Source organism: Budorcas taxicolor, chromosome 11, assembly GCF_023091745.1.
Source record: "Budorcas taxicolor isolate Tak-1 chromosome 11, Takin1.1, whole genome shotgun sequence".
Classification (NCBI taxonomy): domain Eukaryota; kingdom Metazoa; phylum Chordata; class Mammalia; order Artiodactyla; family Bovidae; genus Budorcas; species Budorcas taxicolor.
In genome coordinates this window covers 50,183,374-50,206,490 of record NC_068920.1, presented here as the reverse complement: position 1 = coordinate 50,206,490, position 23,117 = coordinate 50,183,374, and the positions used below count along the sequence as shown (strand labels likewise).

The window sequence follows — 23,117 nt, the reverse complement described above, 5'->3', positions numbered from 1 at the left end:
GATGCTGGGAAAGATTCAAGGCGGGAGGAGAAGGGGACGACAGAGGATGAGATGGTTGGATGGCATCACCGACTCAATGGTCATGAGTTTGAGTACGCTCCGGGAATTGGCAATGAACAGGGAAGCCTGGCGTGCTGCAGTCCATGGGGTCGCAAAGAGTCGGACACGACTGAGCGACTGAACCGAACCGAACTGAACTTGAAGGACAAAGCCCTTTGTGAAAACCAGAGGGAGCATAGTCTTCTTCAGTGTAATATCCAGGTTCCAGCCTCCGTATTGCCTCTCACTGCAAGTCACACAACTTCTCTGGGGCTGTTTCTTCCCTGGAAGGATAAGGAGACGGTGCTAAAATAATCGCTACGTTCCCTTCCAACTTCCAATTCTCTTCTGTGATACTTGCCTGACGTGTCTTACCGGTCCTGGAGCTTCCGCCCTGGCTCCTCCCTGGGCACCAGAGGGCGCTGCAGGTGGGCCCGGCGCCGCGTGCGGTGGGCGGAGTGGCAGAGTCAGGGGGCGGATCCCAGACGTGCGGTGATTGGCCGCGGCTTAAGCGGAAAGGGGCGTGGAAAAGAGGGGCGGGGCCGAGCGGCCCGGTGACGTCGCGCTGGCGGGGGCGGGGCCGGGCCGCGCAGCGTGTGACGCCGCGGCCGCCGCGCGGAGCCGGGGATTAATGGGAAAAGTTTTGGCAGGAGCCGGAGGCGCCTGCGGAGCCTGCGGGACAGCGGCGGCGGCGGCGCGGGGGCCAGCCGGGACAGGTCAGTCCGGGTCCTGGGAAGTGGGTCGGCGGAGCGGCGGAGGCGGGAGAGCCGCGGGCCCGGGCTGAGGCGAGCCGCGAAGCTGGTGCGCGAGGCCCGGCGGGGAGTGGAGTGCGGAGCGAGAGGCGCAGGGGGTCCGCCGACCCGGCGGCCGTCGCTTCCCGTCGCTCGGGCCCGGGCGGGCCGCGGCTGTCCGTGGCTCTCCGGGCACGCCGCCCCGCTGCCGTTGCGCTCCCAGCCTTTGGACGCCCGTCGCTTTTCGAGCCCGAACCGTGGGCCTCCTCCCCTCGACCCCCAGATTTCTGCGGCCCCTTCTGGGCCTCGAGTCTTCACCTCTTCCCACTTCTGTGTTCTGAGAGCCGGCGTCTCAGGGCTCTGGGTCCCCTCCCACCCTTGCCTCTCATCTCTTCCTCCATCCCTTCTCTGGTGTCCCCAAAGCCTTGACCCTCTCTGCCCAGGGTCTCCTTGGAGAGCTTCTCCGCTCACCCCCGCCTCATCATCCTTGCCTTCGTCCCCCTATCCTTGCCCTCCCAGTCTTCGCTCTCTTTCCCCATCCCCGTCCTCTCCTCCCAGTTGCCTGCACCTCCCCCCCCCCCATATTACTCCTCCCCCACACCTTTCTCACCTTGTTACTTGGCTTTTTCAGCCCATGCCTTCAATGCCTGTCTACCTAAGCCTCTCCTATCCCGGTTCCCCGCAGAAGCCCTGTTTGTTTTTTTTTTTGCCCCACTCTCAGGATTTCTTTCTAGTCAGCCCTGTGCCCTGCATTCCTGTCATCCACCTCCCCTTCCCTCCCAGTTCCTTGCCTCTGCTTCTGGGAGAAGCATTAAGCTCCAGACACTACTTTGTTTTCCCATGACCCACAGATGAGATCCCCGTGGGGTAGGGTGTACAGCCCTGTGATTGAAGTAAGGCTCTGAATGTCTGAGGTGAATATAACCTGTGTCTGTGTGGGAGAATTTACTAGGGTGTTGCATCAGGGATAATGTCCAATTTATAGACCATTCTCCCAGTCTCAGCGGAGTACTTCCCCTTTATGGGTTTGTTGACTTCCAGGAACCCTTGAGGAGAGACCAGCCGCTGAATTGGGTGTGTGCCAGGGGTAGTTGGAGGCCTCATCCAGCTCTTTTCCCCTTCCAGGAAACAGGGCTTTATGGCTTTACACTCTTATTATACACATTTAAACCATGATACCCCAGCCTGTCTCTGCCCTTCCTCCCGCCCTCCACCCTGTCCCTCGTCCCAGAGAGCTAAGAGAAGTCTCCAGAGAATGCCTGTGGACCTCAACCTGTTTCCTCTGTACTGGCTCCAGAACATTTTTTTTCCTGTTCAAGTTTTGAAATAGATTGCCAGTCTGATAGCCCTGGGGCTGGGAGCTATCTATCCCTTTTGTTATTGGTGGCTCAAACCACCTGCTGATTTTTCCCTCACGCATCTCTTAACCCACTGAGTGTGTTCTGGGCTTCTGATGTCAAATCACTGAGCAGGTTCTCCTGAAGGTTTTTCTCCCGCTGTTGCCCTTGGGAGCTTCGTTTCCTGTGGCTCCAAGAGCGAGGCTGACATTGAGGTTCTGTTCCCCTTGAACAGAACTATCAGGTCGTATCTGCCCGAGCAGTTTGTGGGTCTGCATTAGGAAGACAGTGCCAGGAGCTTGCCTTGCTTCCAGTCACAGGCATCGTCTTCTCTGGGGCTGAAGAACCCACCGTGTTCGTGGTGCATCTGGATGTTTAACCTTCTTGCCAAGGTGAAAGTTTGTCACAAATGTGTTCAGTTTGAGCTCCTTTATTTGGTGTTAGTCCTCTCGGGGACTCAGGAGATGTTCAGGAAATGACATATCCTCTGTCTCTGTCCAGTCTGATATTGAAGGATTCTGAAAGTGTGACCCACTGGCAGGTTCAAAAATGAAAGCCTGTTGTTTCACCTGGCTCTGGGTTTCTGGGTCTCCTCTTTTGAGGATCGTGCTCTATGCCTTTGAGCCAGAATTGAACACAGAATTGGCAGCCTTCAGGAGCTGTGGTGAAGAGCCAGTTGAATCAGCCAGACTAAACTTTAAAGTTTTGGAGCCCTCCTGTGCACAGACCCTTTACTGTGAGAGGAATAGGGCTGTGGAAGGCTGAGCCAGTCCCCTTTCCCAGGCAGCACTAGGGGAAGGATTTGGGCAGACAGGACCAAAAGGGATCCCTTGTTCCTGTAGAAAACACCCCTCTGGTGAGTCCTTCTGATGAAGCTGGGGTCGTGTGTTTGGTGGTCCTTTCATCCAGCATCTGGCTCCCCAGGAGTTTATCCAACTCTTCTGAGCTGTTTGCTTCTGCTCTGTCTGCTTACCCACTGGTAGCACTCTCCACTGAGGTGGCCGGTGAGAAGGGCTCGAGAGAAGGTCAGGCCCAGGCCTTGGGGAGCAGCTTGGGCACCAGCAGCTCCGGCCAGATAGCTTCTTGCAGTTTGTTCACCCCGTTGTCTTCTGCGTAGGTAGTCGTCAGTATCCATGACCAAGTGCCCATTCAGTGATTTTTGCAGAGCTCGGCAGACAGGCTCCTGACATTATCCCACCGGTGAGGTAGCCCAGCAGCCCCTTAGTTCAGTGGCCTGCTCTTTTGTCCGGCTGCCTCTCTCCTCGCCTCTCCACTTCTGCTTTCCTCCTCCGTGCACTCAGGAAGAGTTGCCCCCACTCAGCCTTCCAGTCCTACCTGTGGTGCCTCAGAGCCCGCTCCCCAGGGCCCAGTGAGAGGACAGCCGGTGTTGGGCGCTGGCCTGGGAAGCTCGTAGGCCTCTTTTTTGGACAGAATGCCGCTGCCCTGGCTGTTGTGCAAGCTGTCCCCAGGGCCTGCGGCTCCCAGCATGTCCTGGGATGGTGCACCTTCTCTCAGGAGGGGCTGGCCCTTTGGCTGCTAAAGGCTTCAGCTGTCTTCTGTCACTGAGGCCCACCTCCTAGGGTGCTGCCTGCAGGCTGGGAAGCCAAACTACAGGGCCTTCCTCTGTGCCTTTGGATCCGGAGGGAGGAGCCAGTCGCAGCAGCCGAGTTCGGTGATGTCAGGAGAGCTGGGCACACGCTTGAGCCTGGCAGGGAGAAAACGGCCCCTCGCATCAGGTTTCAGATACCGGGTCTTCTTCCGTGCCTCATGGTCCTTGGCCTTCATGGCTCAGAGGCTGGTGATGAGGGTGTGACTCCAGTGCTGTCTCCACTGGGCTCTGGTCAAGGAATCAAGTATGACTCAGGGCATCTCTGTTTATGAGCTGCCACCCGTGGGGAGTGTTGGACTCCGGCTTCTTCCTCACCTCGCCAGCTCCTCCCACCCACCTGGTAGAAGCAGCAAAGCCGGTGTCTGCTGACTTGGAAATGAGCAGATGACATCCAGGATTGGGAAATATTTGCTGATTCAGGCTCAGAATCACAACATCTCAGGGTATGTGTCAGTGGCAGAGAAGGAGCCAGGTTGCCCTGGGAGCACCCTCTGAGCCCTTGTGTTTCATTATAATGGATCAGAGCTGTTTTTCTGACCCCCGATGCCTCTCAGCTAAAGATGTGCGGTTTCTTTCTCTCCTGCAGCCTTGTGTGGTGTTTTGGGGTATGCACATGGTACTCACGCAGTGGCTTCTGTTCACCAACAGATGAGGACAGATGCACCAAAGAGGTAATCCTGTCTTTCATACCTCGGGGCCTCTGACAACGGGTGGATGTGATTTCTCTAGCGCAGGGTCCCAGATCCCAGGCGCCTGTCACTGCATCTGGTCGTGACAGTAATTAATTAAATAATTATTGAATCTGTGGTTTAAACATGGTTTTTTTTGAGGAGCATTAAGCTTTTCACCTTTACACTCACTGAAACATAAACTCCACAAGGGTGGGGTCTTATTTTATTTCCTGTAGTGTCTCGGACAGTGTCTGGTACAGAGGAGATGCTAAGTAAATATTGAATGAATAAAGGTACAGACTTTCTTCTCTGTCCATATGGGTGCCAGGCCACAATGATGGTGTGCACCTTTCTCTTTCATTTATGCAACAAACATTTTTGAGTGCCTTCTGTGCACCACGTGTATTACTAGGCACGTGGAAAATGATGATGGTAAGAAATCAGGTTCTGTCCCTGTTCATGGGACAGAACTAGCATGTATGTGAGAGCTGGGTGTGATACGTAGAATTGTTTCTAGCATCTCTGCTGGGATATCAGGTCCTCAGGAGAGTCAGAACAATGCTCCGCACTTCCCATTGCTGTTTCCCTATTTGGCTGTCAGGATGCCTGGCGGGTTTTGTAAACTCTCAGAAGGGGAGCACCATGGAATTCGACGTTCATTGTCCCAACTATCTGGGAAGCCTGGCTATGGTGGGGTCTCTGCTGGGGGCCAGGGGAAATGTGGGGCTCCTGTTTGATTTGTTTTAATCTCTGAAGCTCAGTAGTTTTAATAGCTGTTTATGGGTTTCACTTCCCTTTCTCTGCCTCCAGCACCCTGTGGGTTTTCCTGTTGCCAAACAGGGTGCTGAGCTCATGTGTCTGTCAGTCTGTGGGGGTCAGGCTGTTTGTGGATCTTGCAGGAAGGTCTCAGGCAAGGGCCCCTCCTATTAGTCCCATACCAGGTCTTTTTCTTTGAAGGAAATGTACGCGTGGAAGGAGGAGGATTTGGGAGGACTTCGAGGTTCTCTGAGAGAAGGCAGAGAGGGAGGTTCCCCAGAGTCGGAGAGAACTGCTGCGTGGACCTGATTGGCTTGGTCATATGTTTGGGCAGCAGCCACCACAGTGGCAGCTATTGTCCACGTCCAGGGTCAGTTGTCCTGTTCATCTCTTCACTTTGAGCTCCCGGCCCCAGCCGGAAGTTTTCTTTCTTTAGTTTACACTGGCAAAGATGAGGCTGTAGCTTTATCGGATGTTTCAGTGTTAATCTCAAAAAACTGGTGTTGCCGTCTTAGTCTTTCCCACCTAAGGCACTTTTTTGGGGCCAGATGCTGTGACAGACGATTTCAGACCTGGTCCGTGGCTGTCCCCGTGGCCTGGACATAAGCATAAAAACATTTTTTGAACGCTGAGAGCCCGTGAGCACTAAAAACACGTGCCATACAAGGACACTCATTGATAGGAGCAAGTCATCCGTGAGGGCTGGCTCTGTCCTCAGAGAAGCTGGGCATCAGATTGGCCACCTTGAAAGGAAGCTGGTTTACTCTGAAGTCAACTTCATGCTCTTAAAAATTGTTAAGGGCGTCATGAACTTTTGTTTACTGTATTGGAAATTAAAACCAAGGCAGCTTTAAAAATTACTAATTTATGAATTCATTTAATATAATAATAAGACCATTACATTTATCACAAATGACATTTTAAATGAAAAATAACTATTTTCTAAAACAAAAATATTGAGAGGAGGGACATTGTTTTACATTTTTGCTAATATCTGGTTTAACAGAAGAGAGCTGGATTCTCACAGCTATTTCTGTGTTCAGTCTCTTGAAGTACAGTCTCAGTTGAAGAATATGAAGAAAATCTGGCCTCATACAGATAGGTAATTGAGAAGGAGAAGGGTATTTTAATAGCTCTTGCAGATAATTATGGATGTTCTCCTTTAATACTGTACCAAAACTGGACAACTGGTAGTTTCTTAAAGGTTAGTTGGAATGTGGAGTCTGAAACCTTATAAACAAACTTCTCATATTTTGTGACATTTAAAATCCATTGGCCCATCTTGCACTTCGAATGGATCTTTTATTTTGGTCTTTGGAAAATGTTGGTTCACTGAGTTATATATATTTTCTATATATATATATAGAAAAAATATATTTTCTATATATATTTAGAAATATATACATATGAAATATGTTTCATTATACAACATCAGTAAATCATATTCAGACCACTGATTTTATCCTTCAAGTATTAGAAAGCTGTGAAGCTCACAGTGGTGGATACAAGTTTTCTATAATTTTTTCTTGAAAGGTAGATTTTTTATTGTTGGTAACATACTGTCAGTTTCTTTTCTTGAAGTGACAGCTCACTTCATTTTCAAGAAAAATTTTGTTAAATACCCAGTGTAAATAATCACAGTTTATTTGGCTGTTATTCTTTTGTTTCAAGTAGAAATGGTACTTTATGAAGGGAAAAAAGTGGCTAGTTTAGCTTGCAACTCAAACAATTGCACAATTGCTTTTCTCTGGAACAGTCTTGGAACTCCTGATTTGTTACAAAGGACATTTAAAAGACATGTAGTTGGGACCTTCCTGTTCCTCATGGTCCAGTGGTTAAGACTCCTCCCTTCCACTGCAGGGGGCACAGGTTCAATCCCTGGTTGAGTAACTAAGGCCATGCATGCCTCGTGGCACAGCCTAAAAAAAAAAGACATGCACTCAAGGGGCATGATAAGTTCATTTTTTGTTGGTTCATCTAGGGCATTCTTAAGTGAAATTGGCATGTTATTATTTTTCATGATTCTGTGGGTTGCCTGGGCTCAGCTGGGTAATTCTGACTTGGGGTCTCTCATGTTGCTCTGGTCAAGTGGAGACCGAGGCAGGATCATCTGAACGCACGGCTGGGCTGGACGTCCACACTGGCTCACTCACACGGCACTTGACGCTTGGTTTTGACTAGGGTACCTACACAGGGCCTTTCCATGTGCCCTGTGCCTCTCAGAGTATGGCAGCTGTTCTGAGCAGAAATATACAAAGACTGAGCGTATCGAGAGATACAGGCAAGGTTTCTTAGGGCCTCACCTTGGAAGTCATACAACGTCACTTTGTGTCTTCTTGGTCATAGGACCGGTTCAGATTCAGGAGAGGGCTGCACGGGGGTATGAGCAACAGGACACATGGTTCATTGGGAGGGAGAGAGGCCTCCATGCAGGCCAGGTATTGCTTTTTTTTTTTTTAAGCATTCCTTCTGTGAGGTAACCTGGCCTGTAAATGAATACTCACAGGAGAAAAGTGTGTTTTCTCACAATTTCCATTTCTGGAAACCACTGTTAGGAAACTTCTAGTAGCTTGACAGATGCCACTGAATACCAGGTCAGGAAATGTGCACTCCATGTTCCTTGGGCAATGGGTGACTGCTGATGGTTTTAGAGCAAGGAGTCATTATGTTAACATTGCACAGAGGTTGATTAAATGGAGATAGAATGAAGGTAGAGAGGTTAGGTAGGAGATTACTACAGTAGTCTTAAGTGTGAGGAAATTCTTCCTCACGTATAATCTGAGTTCCTCTGGTTGCTGTTGAAATTAATTGATTTTGAGCTGCCAGCCACACAGGTTAAGTACACAGAGCCTGGGTGGAGTAACGCACACACACAGATACACACGTGTCGTTTAGGAGTGCTGATACACCAGAGACGTTAAAGGGCTCACAAAAGTTAGAAGGCAACTGAATTTAGGTTTTATTGGCAAGACACATTAAAAAGTTCTTCATAATTTATCAAATAAGAAGCAGGAAAGATGAGGCTTCATGTGACACCACTGACAGTATCACCAGTCAAGAGGAAGTGAGGAAAAGAGTGAGAAGGGGACAGAAGAAAGGATGGGAGGGAGAGGGATGAAGATGGGGAAAGAAGGGGGTTGAGGGGGGGAAACAGCAAACAGAGGGATGGAGGACGAGCCTGGAGGAACTGCTTGAGACCCAGCTAAGACTGCTGTCACGGATCTCCAGCCTTAGGGCAGGGGCTGGCTGCTTCCGCAGTTCCCAGGGCCCTGGCTGCCGCGTTCAGCACCTCATGCCCTTGACCTGTCTCTGTGGCTCTTTGCTGTCTGCGAAGACGCCCGGGGGAAGTGCTGGAGCGGCATTAGTGTTGGGCAGAGCTGGATGTGACTCTTAGCACTCAGGGTGTGGAGTCGCGACTTGGAGACTGAGGAGCCGCTGTAAGTGCTGGTTTCCCGAGCCAGGCTCTGGGGCGCTGAGCTCAGGAGGAAGTGGTTTCCTGCACCAGGCCCCTCCCCCCTTGACAGGAGTCTTCATCTGCTCCTCAGGAGTTCCTGGAGTTCTGGGCAGTATGTTGCTCTTCTTTTCCTTTAACGTGCCATCTGCAAAGCCTGACTTCTCCCAGGCCTTGGTGTCATCTCGGGAGCTCTCCCGAGACCCTTCCCCAGTTATCTATGGCTCATAGCGATACAGCTTTGAAAGATTTCCTCCATGGGATGGATCCTGAAGGGAGAGTCTCCCAGGTGTTATGGGAAAATGACCTCATGTTTAAGTTCCTTTCTTTATTATCGTATTGTTAGGGACCTAAAAACAGATTTTTGTTGCTTTTCTTTGTAACCTGCTATAAGTCTTTGGTCCTTATCTTATGACTGCTTTTGGCATTTCCTTCATCCAAGAATTGTGACCTCAGTGGCCCAGAGTTTCTTGGCTACTGCTCTGCTGGAAGCACAAGCCAGCTCTGCCCTCCTGCCAGCAGCGGGGGCCAGGCAAGCTGCTCTGCGTACACAGCTGTCTGCAGGCCCACTCGCCTCCCAGACAGGCCGTCCTTGAACTTGCCAGAACCCAGAGCTCACTGATCATCCCTTTTTCCAAACAAGCAGGCCAGGTGTGCCTTTACCGTTTCCTTTAATCCCATAAAGCATTCCGTGCTTGTGACTGTCATCCTGGTTTCTTCACGTCCACTTCTGTTTTCTCTGGCATAGGGTTTCTCAGCCCCGGCGCTGTAGACATTTTGGGCTGGTGCCTCTTTACTGTATGGGCTGTCCGCATATTGTAGGATGTCTGGCATCACCCCTGGCTTCTACCCACCAGAGGCCAGTTTTACCCCCCCAACCTTGATGAAAACCTAAAATGTCTCCAGACATTGCCACATGTCCTCTTGGGACAAAGTCACCCCTGGTTAAGAACCAGTCCTCTGTCATTTCACTACTAAATATTTTTAGCCAGCTGGGTCCACTGGTGACCCAGCGGATCAATAAAACCCATGAGATAAGCATATCGTTCTTACAGTGGAAATGTATCATCCTTAGTCACCTCCCTGAGCCCTTGAAGGCTTTGAGGGGAATGAGCAGCGCATTCCAACCAGGAGCCGTGTGGTGCTACACAGCAGAGGGACCGCGTCCCAGGTGTAAAACTGTATCCTGAAGCGGCTGTGTTTCTCTTGCTTTGCTTCTCCGTGTCTTTTGATGTCTGGGCGGAAGCCAACTTGCTGTAACTCCCAGAGGTGCCATGTGGAGCAGAGTGGGTAACATGCAGCGTTTGGTCTGTCGTTAACCTGGCCCTTCCTGGCATCAGATAGCACCAGCTGATCTGGAACTTCTCTCTAGACTCGGATGGGTTCTCACAGCCCTCTTCCCAAGGCAGGTCTCATGGGAGAAAACTTACCTGCCATCCCAATCTCGAGCTTGTTCATCTGGCCAGATCATTTCTTTGCAGCTTCCCCTCCTGACTTCTCTGGTGGCTCAGACGGTAAAGCATCTGCCTACGATGCAGAAGACCTGGGTTCAATCCCTGGGTTGGGAAGACCCCCTGGAGAAGGAAATGGCAACCCACTCCAGTATTCCTGCCTGGAGAATCCCATGGACAGAGGAGTCTGGTGGGCCACCATCCATAGGGGCGCACAGAGTCGGACGCGACTGAGCGCACAGCGCACACAGCCTGGCTTATCCTGGTGGGCCCTGAACGCAGCCACAAGTGTCCTTCGAAGAGGGAGGCAAAGGGAGCTCTGGTACAAAAGGCGTGTGACTACTGCAGCAGGGTGCTCTGCTGCTGGCTCCGAGGATGGGGGAAGAGGCCAAGGAATGCTCGGAATGCAGCTGTGTAAGCGAGAAAAGGCCCGGAAACAAGTGCTCCCCTAGAACCTCTGGAGGAAGTGCGGCCCGCCAGTGCCTTGATTTTGGTCCAGTGAAACTAATTTTGGTTTTTTGACCTTCAGAATCCTAAGAGAATAAATGTTTTGTTTTAAGCCAGTGAGTTTGCGGTGGTTTGTTACAGTGGCAACAGGAAACTGCTACAGGGCTTATCCATCTCCAAGCGCAGGTAGTGACTTGGCTCACCCTTGTTCTTATTCTGAGGCAGTTGTAGAGCATCCCTTTTATGGCACTTGGAGATTCTAGGTCCAGCCTTTTTGAAAACTAACATTTAAAGCAATATGCTGTCTGTAGCTCAGTCGGTAAAGAATCTGACTGCAGTGCGGGAGACCCAGATTCAATCCCTGGGTTGGGAAGATCCCCTGGAGAAGGAAATGGCAACTCACTCCAGTATCCTTGCCTGGAAAATCTCATGGACAGAGGAGCCTGGTGGGCTGCAGTCCATAGGGTGCAAAGAGTTGGGCACGACTGAGCGACTAATACTTACTTACTGTCTGGGGTAACCTTTTTGGGAGTTCTTGGGGGCAAAAGAGAAGGCCTCAGATAATATGTGCTCCTTGCTTTTGGAACTCACCCCACACCTTCGTTCATACTTTTGAGGATCCAGGGTTAGTTTAAATCTGACCCTGGTTCCCTCTTCCCCTCCGCTCTTCCTCCCATTCATTCGGTCGGTATTTACTGGCTCCCTCCCAGGTGCCAGGCTCTGTTCCAGGCACTGGGAGTGAAGGAGTGTACGAAGCAGATGAACAGATCTCCTGCTCGCCTGGTGGTTGCGGTGGGGAAGGAGGAGGAGCCAGAATTAAGTAAATAGCCTGATGATTAAGTAAATAGTCAGATGGTGAGAAATGCTATATCAAAAAATAAAGCAGGAAAGTGGTCATGGCAGTTTCAGATAGAGGGCTTGAGGAAGGCCGCGCCGAGAAGGTAATATTTGAGCCCAAAGAGGAGAGTGAGCCATATGGGGGAAGAGTCTTAGAGGCAGAGGGAAAGGAAGTGCAAAGGCCCTGGGGCAGGAACCTGGCTGGTGTGTTAGAGGAAGAGCCAGGAGGTCAGATGGCTAGAGCAGTGAGGGAGGAAGAGAGCAGGAGAGATCCGAGGCATGCCTGGGGCCAGGGCCACGACCCTGAAAAGCTATAAACATTTCTCCACGTGGGCCCTTCCTCCCTTCCTCCCTCGCCCCGTCCCCACCTCTCTGCCTCTGTGTCTGTGTCCTCAGCTCCCTTCTGTAGAACACCTGTCACATCATGCCAGTGGAGTAGCAGCAGGCAAACATAGCTTAACGTACCAGAAGAGGGAGAAAGGCACCTTCCTGTTTCTGAATAATAAAAGCACCTCCACCGTCCCCCGCAGGCATGGAGCTGTGTGCCAAGGAAGGCTGGTCCGCTGCTTTCTCCCGGCAGGTCCGGGTGGCCCCTGAGGCTCCTCCCTCCCCTTATCCAGGCCCGGAGGCTGCCGCCCACCCCGCCACCTCTCATGCTTTCTTAACAGCCCCACACCTCCCAGCCGCCCAGAGCAGCACCTCAGTCTGCCTCTGTCCCCGCGCTCAGCCGGGTGGGTGCCTGGGGGCTCCCAGGGGGAGGGGGCATGCGAGCTGGGCCCCTGCCTGTTTACGGCTGTTCCCCAGGCCCCCCGGCCTCACAGCCCCAAGTCCCTGTGCCACCGAGTCTCCCTCTCCTGGGAGTGGCCGTTCCAGACCTCAGGACTCTGCCTCCGCTCAGTCCTCCCCGCGCAACTAGGATTTCGAAGAATCAGATTCCAGAATGTCTAGTATGCCCAGCTTGAAGAGTCACTCTCTCTGGATAGTGACCCAGGACAGTTCTGGTGCTCCGACAGCTTTCCAAAGTGACATTTTGTCAGCTTTAATGTCACTGGGAGGTCGGGTACAGACTGTCTTCATGGATTAAATCCTTCATGCCTTTGTCCCTGATTTTAGAGTTAGTCCTAGGTGACTCTGTAGAACCTGTTCTGAGTAATGGCACCTTGGGACGTTGCTGGCAGTCCAGTGGTTGAGACTCCGTGCTTCCACTGCTGGGAGCATGAGTTGGATCCTTGGTCAGGGAACTAAGATCCTGCATGTCATGTGGTGCAGCCAAAAAGGATAAATAAATAAGTAAATAATGGTACCAAATCAGTTGCCATTGAGAAATGAGAAATGAGAAGTCAAATTGACCGATGATAACTTTGATTTCCCAAGAGAAAGTCACTAGGTAAATAAATTCCCACACTGCAGGCTGCATCCAGTCAAAATTGTATTAATCCAGTCCTGTTTACCAGAGAAGGCAATGGCACCCCACTCCAGTACTCTTGCCTGGAAAATCCCATGGACGAAGGAGCCTGGTAGGCTGTAGTCCATGGGGTCACGAAGAGTCGGACACTTACAGAGCGACTTCACTTTCACTTTTCATTTTCATGCGTTGGAGGACATGGCAACCCACTCCAGTGTTCTTGCCTGGAGAATCCCAGGGACGGCGGACCCTGGTGGGCTGCCATCTACGGAGTCGCACCGAGTCAGACACGACTGAAGCGACTTAGCAGCAGCAGCAGTCCTGTTTACATGCTGTTATAGTGTGTGATTCCTGTGACTTCTTTTTTGGCACTTTAACACCCCGCTGTATTTACAGCACCTACTTACAGTTTGCCTCCTATAATCCTTGCAGTGGGTCACCTTTTAGAAAAATATTTTGTCTGTTTTTTAGCCCATTTCCTGACCCAGTGGACATATGTGCCCCCAGGCCTGCCTCTGCCCCTGCCAGCCCACCGTGGCTTTGTCCTCTGCACCTCCAGGACCATGTGCTTTGGACTCGCGTGTGCGCCCCTGCCCTGGGCACCTCGTGGATAACCAGGGGGTGCCTCTCGCGAGCTGCTTTCAGTACTCCTAGGGCTTCTGCCCGTGTGCTGCTGATTCCTATCTGCGGACTGCAGCCTGAACCTTGCCTTCCTTTCTGCTTTCTGCTTCCACTGTGAGAAAGAACCAGTCCATCCGTCCTATGGATGGGTGAGTCAGACACCTTGCTGAGTCACAGAGGAGCAGCCTGCCTTGCAGGTCATGTCAGTCCTGATGGGTGTTCCTCAGCCCCATCAAAGCTCTTCCCAGAAGCTGGCTGCTTGCGGGGCCAGTGCCATGTGCAGAAAGGCTCACCGGGCATTTGCTGGATGGACGGGAGACTGGATGGCCGGCCTAAGTGGCCCTCTCCCCACAGAGTGGTGCTGGAGCCAGCCCACCACGGAGCCGTCTGGCAAGGCGCCTCGGGGAGCAGTCAGAAAGCTGCCGTGTTCTCTCGAGGACCCTTTCCCAGTTGTTGCCCCTCCCTCTGGTTAAGGGTGGTTTCTCTCAATTGCCTCCTCCCTGCTCCCTCCATGGGGGCTCTAGTAAGGCTTCCTTCTCACACCTCTGGCTTGGCATCTGCTGGGGTATATGATGGTGGGGTGACTGCCTGCAGGCTAGGCTCTGACCCTGACTGTGGCCTCGTCAAGAGCTGGACTCACCTGTGTCTAAGCCCCTTTCTATCCCCAGCAGACGTCGGTAGATATCTGAGTGGTAGCTGAGTCGAATATGTGTGGAATGCGCTGTGCTCATCACATCCCGTCACGGTACCTTGTTTCATCCACACCTCCCTGAGAGGTAGAAATCATTGTACCGTTTTACAGATGAGAATGCTAAGGCTCAGACTGGTTAGGAAAGGTGCCCGAAGCGGCACAGCCAATAAGTGATAGAGCTGAGATTTGAACCCAGGGGATTGAAGCCTGCTTATTTGATCGCCACACAGCAGGGCCTCCGCTCAGAGGGGTGACTGGCCAAATCCAATTCTTCCACTTCGGAAAGTACCTGCCTGACCAGCCAGACTAATGTTGCCTTAGAGAACACTCCCTGCTTTCGAGCACAGCAGAGCCTCTTGTTGGTCACTGAGCAGAAGCAGAGCGTTGGCAGGCTTTGAGGCCCCCTGCAGAGCCTCATTTCAGGTCAGTGGGCAGAGGAGGCCCTGAGAATGACTGTACTTAGTGACGCCCTGGATCTGCCCCAAGGCAGTGAGCAAGCCCCCTAGAATCATAAGAATAACCAGCCAACCTTTGGGCCAGGCATGGAGGGTGGGACGGACTTGTAGGAGCTGAAAGCAGTCCCTGCTCCAGTGACAAACCCGCCTGCTTTCAGCCGAGTGAAAGAGGAAAAAGAAGATGGCCTACGCGTGCACACATGGAGAGAAGGGAGGAAGGGAAATTGTCCCTGTTTAGATTCTCCCTCAGGCCAGGCGTTAACACTTGCGGAGGAGCTCACTACTCTCACACCATTGGATGAGGAGGTATAGGTATAGGATCAGAGAAGCTGAGCAACTCGCTCAAGTCACACAGCTGACAAATGATAGAGCTGGGGTTGAGCCCTTTGGAGCCCGTGTTCTTCTCAGGTCAGTGACTCTGCCCTCCCTGCTCACGTCCCCTTAGCCTGAGTTTTCTAGGTGTGTGCGAATGAGTGCCAGTTTGCATCAGCAGGCTGGAGCAGAGGCAGAAGGGGACTTGGGGCTCTTGGCACCTGTCTTGCTCAGCGGCAGTGGCCCTGCCTGCACCAGGAGAACGTCTCAGGCTCAGAGCAGCAGTGGCATTCCACTTTCCTCTTCTTGCACCTTGCCATCCCTGGTTTATTTTGGGAGAGCTATATTTATTTCTGCTCCCACTTCCTCGCTGGAGGCAGGGGTTGGTGTGCAGGGAAGGTGTTGGGAATCAGAGAGGCGGCCCTGAGGGGCATCTCTCAGGGGCCCCCTGAGGGGCCTTAGCTGGGCCCTGTGGGCTGGGCCTTGATGGCCGCTCCTCCACCCAGCTGTAGGAGTGGAGGTTCTGGAGAGGGGACCGCCACACTCCTCGTTTCTTTGGCTTCTCAGAAGGGAATAGGCTTTTACCTAGAGCAGAGCAGGAAGGAAGTAGCATGTGGCACTCCCTGGCAGCATCTAAGGATAAGAACTTTGAGGGAATGTGAAGTACTGGTTAAGAGCCAGACTGCTCGGGACTATATTCTGGCTCTGCTAGTGGCCTTGGGCAAGTCACGTTATCCCTGGATAGCTTTCCCATCTGTAGCAGGGGGAGGTAACTATAGACCTTACCCCTCAGGGAGGACTTACGGATTAAAATTGCTTTTAAAATTACATGTTTAGGCACAAAAGAGACATTCATTGAGTGTTTTGTTTTATTGGCTGTACCGCATGGCTTACCAGATCTTGGTTTCCTGATCAGGGATTAAACCCAGGCCCTGGCAGTTAAAGTACGGAGCCTTAACCACTGGATTGGCAGGAAGGTCCCACTGCTGACAGTTGAGTGTTTTCTTGTTAGCATATCTCTGCACTGTCAGCGTCCAGCACCCTAGGGGATGCCAGCAAACACTGGTTGGACTCAACAGAACTTCAAGACTCTTGGTCTTCCTCTCTGCATCCGAGTGTTGGCTGGAGCAGGTGTTGACTCCTATGGGACCTCGCTGGGTGATGCCCATGGCAGCTGGCTAAGGGTCACCCCCACCTTCCCTGGCCTGGGCCCTGGAGGAGGCAGCCAGGTCAGGTGAGGCATTGTCCAGCCTGAGGATGTCAGGGCCCTGTTTTTCCTTTTGTAGCTTTCTGAGGCTCTGGCTTTGGGGTGTGAGTTCTGGCAGGGTTGGGACCTATGTCCCATGGGTGCAGTCACTGCTGGCTGGTTCTGGGTGATTGGGCCTAAGGTTTTAGAGGAGGGGCTTGCCACTAGCAAGCTGTTGAACTCACTAGTAACAGTGAAAGACACCTTTGGAAACTTGTATTTGGGCACTTAGGACTTAATCAGATGTAACCAATATATGTGGGCTTCCCTTGTGGCTCAGCTGGTGAAGAATCTGCCTGCAGTGTGGCCGACCTGGGTTTGATCCCTGGCTTGGGAAGATCCCCTGGAGAAGGGAAAAGCTACCCACTCCAGTATTCTGGCCTGGAGAATTCCATGGACTGTAGAGTCAGTGGGGTTGGACACAACTGAGCAGCTTTCACTTTTCATGCATGTAGGTATATGTATGTGCTTAGTCGCTCAGTCGTGTCTGACTCTTTGCGACTCCATGGACTGTGTGTAGCCCACCAGGCTCCTCTGTCCCTGGGGATTCTCCAGGCAAGAATACAAGAGTGGGTTACCGTGCTCTCTTCCAGGGGATCTCCCCAACCCAGGGATTGAACCCAGGTCTCCCGCATTGCAGGAGGATTCTTTCCCATCTGAGCCACCGGGGAAGCACACATGTGTATACATGTTGGTCCCTCAGTCATGTCCGGCGCTTGGTGACCCCGTGGACTGTAGCCCACCAGCCTCCTCTGTCCATGGGATTCTCCTGGCTGTCCCCACAAACCAAAAGCCAGGTTTGTGGGAATTTGGGAAACTTTTTTGGATGTGGAGCTGGTATTCAAGCACAAGAATTTCTCTATGTGTGGTTTTTAATTTATTTTAAAATGTTTTAACTGTGTAAATAGTGGTTATTCATTAGACAATAGGAAGATACAGATTATTACTGAGGAGAAAAAAGTCATACATGCACACACCTGCAGTCAATTAATCTACGACAGAGGAAGCAGGACTGTACTGTACGATGGAGAAGAGACAGTTTCTTCAACAAGTGGCACTGGGAGAACTGGAAGCCACATGTAAAGAGAGTGAGATTAGAACATTCACTCACATCGTATACAAAAATAAACTCAAAATGGTTTAAAGACCTAAATGTAAGACCTGAAACTGTAAAACTAGAAGAGGACATAGGCAAGATACTCCTTGATGTCAATCATACCAGTATTTTTCTGGATCAGTCTCCTAAGACAAAAAGCAAATGATAATAAAAGCAAGAATAAACAAATGGGGCCTAATTAAATAGCAAAGGGAATCAACAAAACAAAAAGATAACCTACAGAATGGAAGGAAATATTTGCAAATGATGTGACCAACAAGGGTTAATACCCAGACTATTAAAAAAACACATACAACTCAATATCAAAAAACAAACAGCCCAATCAAAAAATGGGTAGAAGACCTGAATAGACATTTTTCTAGAGAAGACATACAGATGGATGGCTAACAGGCACACAAAGATGCTCAGCATCGCTGATTATTAGAGAAATGCACATCAAAATTACAATGAGATATCATGTCAGGCCTGTCAGAATGGCTATCCTTAAAAAGTCTACAAATAACAGATGTTGGAGAGGATGTGGAGAAAAGGGAACCTTTGGGACAGCCACTATTGAAAACAGTATAGAGGTTCCTCAAAAAACTAAAAATAGAACTCCCATATGATCCAGCAGTTCCACTTCTGGGTATAGATCCAGAAAAAACAAAAACGCAAATTCAAAAAGATACCTACACCTCAACATTCGTAGTAGTACTGTTTATAATAGCCAAGGTATAGAAGCATCCTGCGTGCCCATCCACGGACACATGGATTAAGAAGAAGGGTATCCATTTACGATGGCACATTATTCAGCCATAGAAGAATGAAACTCTGCCATTTGCTGCAGCATGGATGGGCATAGAGAATATTATGCCTCACGAAATGAGTCAGACAAAGATAAATCCTCTGTGACATGATTTCTATGTGGAATCTAAAGAGTAATACAAATACATGTATATACAAAACAGAAACAGTCTTGCAGATACAGAGAACAAATTTGTGGTTACCAAAGAGGAGAAGGGAGGGAGGAAAGGACAAATTAGGGGCATGGGATTAAAAGATACAGACTGCTGCTGCTGCTGCTGCTGCTGCTAAGTCACTTCAGTCGTGTCTAACTGTGCGATCCCATAGATGGCAGCCCATCAAGCTCCCCTGTCCCTGGGATTCTCCAGGCAAGAACACTGGAGTGGGTTGCCATTTCCTTCTCCAATGCATGAAAGTGAATATGAACTATTTGAGCAACGAGGGTATATTGTATAGCATGGGGAATTATAGCCATTATCATCTAGTAAATTATGATGGGGTATAATCTGCAAAAATACTGAATTACTATGCTATACACGTGAAACTAATATAATATTGTATATCAACTATACTTCAAAGAAAAATTTTAAAAGTCATCCCTAGGGAATTCCCTGGCAGTCCAGTGGTTAAGACTCAGCACTTTCACTGTCGGGGCCCCAGGTTCAATCCGTGTTCCGGAAACTAAGATCCCATAAGCCAAGAGGTAGGACCAAAAAAATCAAATGTAATTATGCCATCTGTAAGTGACTGCTATAAATTTTTATCTTTGTTCATTCATTCATTCCTTCATTCATCTATTAATGAATATTATTTTTTGGTGAAGAATGTGAGTAACAATCTCTCACAAGCCAAGGACTGTGTTCTTTGAGATTTTAGTATGATTGTATATACCTAATCGTTTTTTCTTTCAAAAATGGTGTATTGTTTCTCAGTTTTATGAATTGCCCTTCCCATTTTTCAGGTGGTTTCATTATGTCTCTGCTCTGACCTTCCTTGCCTTTTGTGAGTGAGCAAAGAAAGGTATTTTGCTCAAAGAGAGGCATTTGGGAAGGGCCATCTGTTGGTGTAGTTGCTTGAAGGGTGGATGCCAGGGAGGTGCGTGAGCTGTGTCTCTGCCTCTCCGCATCCATCCCCCGTCTGCTCTCCCTCCCCACCCCATGCCTTTCTTTTTCCTCCTGTGCAAACCCAGGAAAGGATACTGCCTCCAGTCTGAAGGTTTCTTTTCATGGCTTTCAGAGGAAAACCTCTCAAGAGCTCAGGAAAAAAAGTACACAGAGTGAAGATGGGAAGGGTCGTGCCCAGCAGGGGGTGGGCCTGGGGAAGAGTGACAGACAGGAGGGCCTGGGTCCCTGGCTGCCCTGCAGCAGAGAGAAGAGGCTGAGTGCTGGGTGGAGCAGAGGGTGCGGGACAGCTGGTGGGCAGCCCCCAAGGTGGCCGGGAAGAGCCTGACATTCAATATAAGCAGCCCAGATATGGGCCGGAAGCAAGGGAGAAGGAATTACACCTTGAGGGGACACGCTCCTCCACCTAGGCCCTGCTCTTTCCATGAACCTCTGCCTGTCTACTTTCCCCACCTGGCAGTGCCTAGGCTGGGTGGTTTGACAGGGCTGACACCGACCCTGCTCCGTGGCCTCTCCCTGGGCAGTGGGTGGGGTTCTGAGCACATAGTCAGGCTTGGGGAAGATGTCCCCAGCATCCTCAGAGTCAGGGGAGATTTCCCCGGCATCCTCAGAATTACAGAAGATGTCCCCGGCCTCCTCAGAGTCAGGGGAGATGTCCCCGGCCTCCTCAGAATTAGGGGAGATGTCCCAGGCATCCTCAGAGTCGGGGGAGATGTCCCTGACATCCTCAGAGTCGGGGGAGATGTCCCTGACATCCTCAGAGTCGGGGGAGATGTCCTCGGCATCCTCAGAACTACAGAAGATGTCCCCGGCATCCTCAGAATTACGGAAGATGTCCCCGGCATCCTCAAAGTTGGGGGAGATGTCCCCGGCATCCTCAGAATTAGGGGAGATGTCCCAGGCATCCTCAGAGTCGGCTGCTCAGATTCCATTCTAAAATGACAGCTCAGAGCTGGGGGGACGTTGAAGGTGGGTGTTCTAGGAGGAACAACGATCCCTCCCTTCACTTCCTCTCAAATGAAGTGGGGTCCCTGGCATTAGGTGAGGAGGAGGTCTCTGGGCCCTGAGGGTGGGTGACACTTGGCATCTCAGTGTTTTTCTGAGCCACTCTGATCAGCACACAGACTGGTGTTTCATGAGGGTGGCCAGGACTTCACGCTTGTGAACAGGATGGCTTCTGTAAGCTGTGTGTCCCTGTGGGCCTCTCTGGGTCACGCGTGTTCTCCAGTGGAGCTCAGTCCTGGCGAGACCTGGCGGCCGGCCCCTGGGCTGCAGAGCAGCTTCCTGTGCGGCCCCTCAGAGTCTGCAGTGCCCCTCGCCCCTCCTCCACCCCTGAGCTATAATTAAGTCCCTTCATTGAAACTGTATCCCTCAGCTGACACACGCTCAGAACTGCAGTCCCAGCCCCGGGCAGCTCCTCTGGGGTGACCCCGGGGGCTGTGGTCTCAGCCTCCAGACCCGCTTGGGTGGGGCTGAGTGATGGTGGGCGCCTGCCAGGAGAGGCATGGGTTCCGTGGGGCAGGGCCAGGCCTTGCCCACGAGGCGGAAAGTGCGAGTCACGGGGGAGATGAAGGCCTGGCGAGCAGCCTGAGTGCAGGGAACCCAGGGTGGAGGGGAAGGGCGGGCGGCCCTGCAGGGCAGGAGGGCGCAGACCGGCCGAGATTCTGAATCACCGGGCCACGAGGCAGAGTTGGAGCGGTTCCTTTTATCGTCTGTACGTTTCTGTGGGATTTGAAAATTGAGGTACACCTCACGTAACATAAACTTCACCTCTAGTGTACGCACTCTAGTGGTTTGGGTAGATTTACCGTGTTGTACAATCATTGCCACTATCTAATTTCATAGCATTTCTGTCAGCCCTAGAGCAAACTCTGTGTGCATTAGTGCGGATTCCTAATACCACCCTCCCCTCCTCAATTCCCTGTCAGCCACTAGCCTGCTGTCCTTCTCTGTGGGTTTCCCTGTTTTGGACATTTCATATATATGGGATCATGCAGTATGTGGCCTTTTGTGTCTAACTTCTTCATTTGGCATAGTGTATTCAAGGTTCATTCGTGCTCTAACATGTAATGGTGTTTCATTCCTTTTTATGGCTGAATAATATTCCATTGTAAGTATATCACTTTTTGTTTATCCATTCTTCCAGTGATGGACATTTGGGTTATTTCCATTTTCTTGACTTCTGTGGACACTCGTGTACCGGCTTTGTGTAAGGATATGTTGTAAGTTCTTTTGGGATTGTTCATAGGAGTAGAATTGCTGGATCATACGGTAACTTTGTTTAATATTTTGAGGAGCTACCAATCTGTTTTCCGAAGTGCCTTCATCATGCCCTCACTCACTTATTTGTTTGCTTGTTGTATTTGCTGAATTTGTATTTGTCTTCTTATGGCTCTGCTGGGTTGTTGTTGCAAATGGGGGCTGCTCTTCGTTACAGTTCCCGTGCTTCTCACTGCGCTGGCTTCTCTTGTTGCGCAGCGTAGGCTCTAGGGCACGCAGGTTTCAGTAGTTGGGGCTCCCGGGCTCTAGAGCACAGGTTTAGTGGTTGTGGTGCACGGGTTTCATTGCTCCACAGCTTGTGGGATCTTCCCAGACCAGGGATCAAACTCGTTTCCCCTGCATTGGCAGGCAGATTCTTTACCACTGAGCCACCAGGGGAACCCTATGTATTTATTTTTAATTGTGAAACATCCATAACAAAAACTTTGTCATTTTAGCCATTTTTTAAATGTAAGTTCTGTGGCATTAGGTACCTTCACCTTGTTGACAACTATCACCACCATCCACCTCCAGAACTTTTTTCATCTTGCAAAAATGGGAATTCCCTGGTGATCCAGTGGTTAGGACTCTGAGCTTTCACTGCTATGGTCCTGGGCTCAGTCCCTGATTGGGGAACTAAGATCCCACAAGCCGCACAGCAGGGCAAAAGGGAAAGCTGGAAACCATCTTGCGAGAATGAAACTCTGTACCCTAAGTACACTCTCCATTCCCCCTCCCCCAGGCCTCTGCGACCACCATGCCACCTTCTCTATGAACTTGGCCACTCTAAATCCATCATATGAGTGGAGTCACACAGTATTTGTCCTTTTGCGACTAGCTAATATCACTTACTGGAGAAGGGTATGGCAACCCACTCCAGTATTCTTGCCTGGAGAGTTTCATGGATGGAGGAGCCTGGCGTGCTGCAGGCCACGGGATCGCAAAGAGTGGGACACGACTGAGCGACTGACTGATGCTCATGCCACTTATACTGTCTTCAGAGTTCACCATGTTGTAGCATGTGTCAGAATCCCATTCGTTTGTGAGGCTGCGTACTGTTCCATTGTAGGAATGTACCACAGTTTGTTTATCCATCTGTATATCATCCATTTGTGTATCGTCTGTTGATGATCCTTTCATCTGTTACTTTCCGCTTTTGGCTGTCATGAGTGTACTGCTCTAAACTTGGATGTACATATCTGTTCATGTCCCCTTGTTCAGTTCTTTTGGGTACATACCCAGAAGTAGAATTGTTGGGTTACATGAAAATCTATTTCTAATTTTTGAAGGAAACACCGCACTGTTTACCATAGTGGCTGCACCATCTTACACCCCCAGCTGCTGCTGCTAAGTCGCTTCAGTCGTGTCCGACTCTGTGCGACCCCATAGATGGCAGCCCACCAGGCTCCCCCGTCCCTGGGATTCTCCAGGCAAGAACACTGGAGTGGGTTGCCGTTCCCTTCTCCAGTGCATGAAAGTGAAAAGTGAAAGTGAAGTCGCTCAGTCGTGTCCGACTCTTTGCGACCCCATGGACTGTAGCCTACCAGGCTCCTCTGTCCATGGGATTTTCCAGGCAAGAGTACTGGAGTGGGGTGCCATTGCCTTCTCTGACATCCGCAGCAGCACTGCCTAAAGCTACCCAAGTGCTATCTTGATTGATAGCACTGTTGCATATAGAATCAGAATTTGGGGGTTACTGCTCCATGTTTCAGTATGAATAGTGGATAAGAAGACCCCAATATGAAGTTGGATTCTAAGTCCTCTGTAAGTAATCTGTT

At 50.7% G+C, this 23,117-nt stretch overlaps 1 protein-coding gene across 1 annotated transcript in view; it reads left to right on the top strand.

Moving 5' to 3' along the window:
• Window positions 1-635: 635 nt before the first annotated feature.
• Window positions 636-23,117, top strand: part of PPARD (peroxisome proliferator activated receptor delta) — an 87,836-nt gene continuing 65,354 nt past the window's right edge. Inside the window, exons 1-2 of the mRNA XM_052649451.1 lie at window positions 636-755; window positions 4,303-4,387. The gene's annotated coding sequence lies outside the window, so the exon portion shown is untranslated. The remainder of the gene's footprint in view (window positions 756-4,302; window positions 4,388-23,117) is intronic.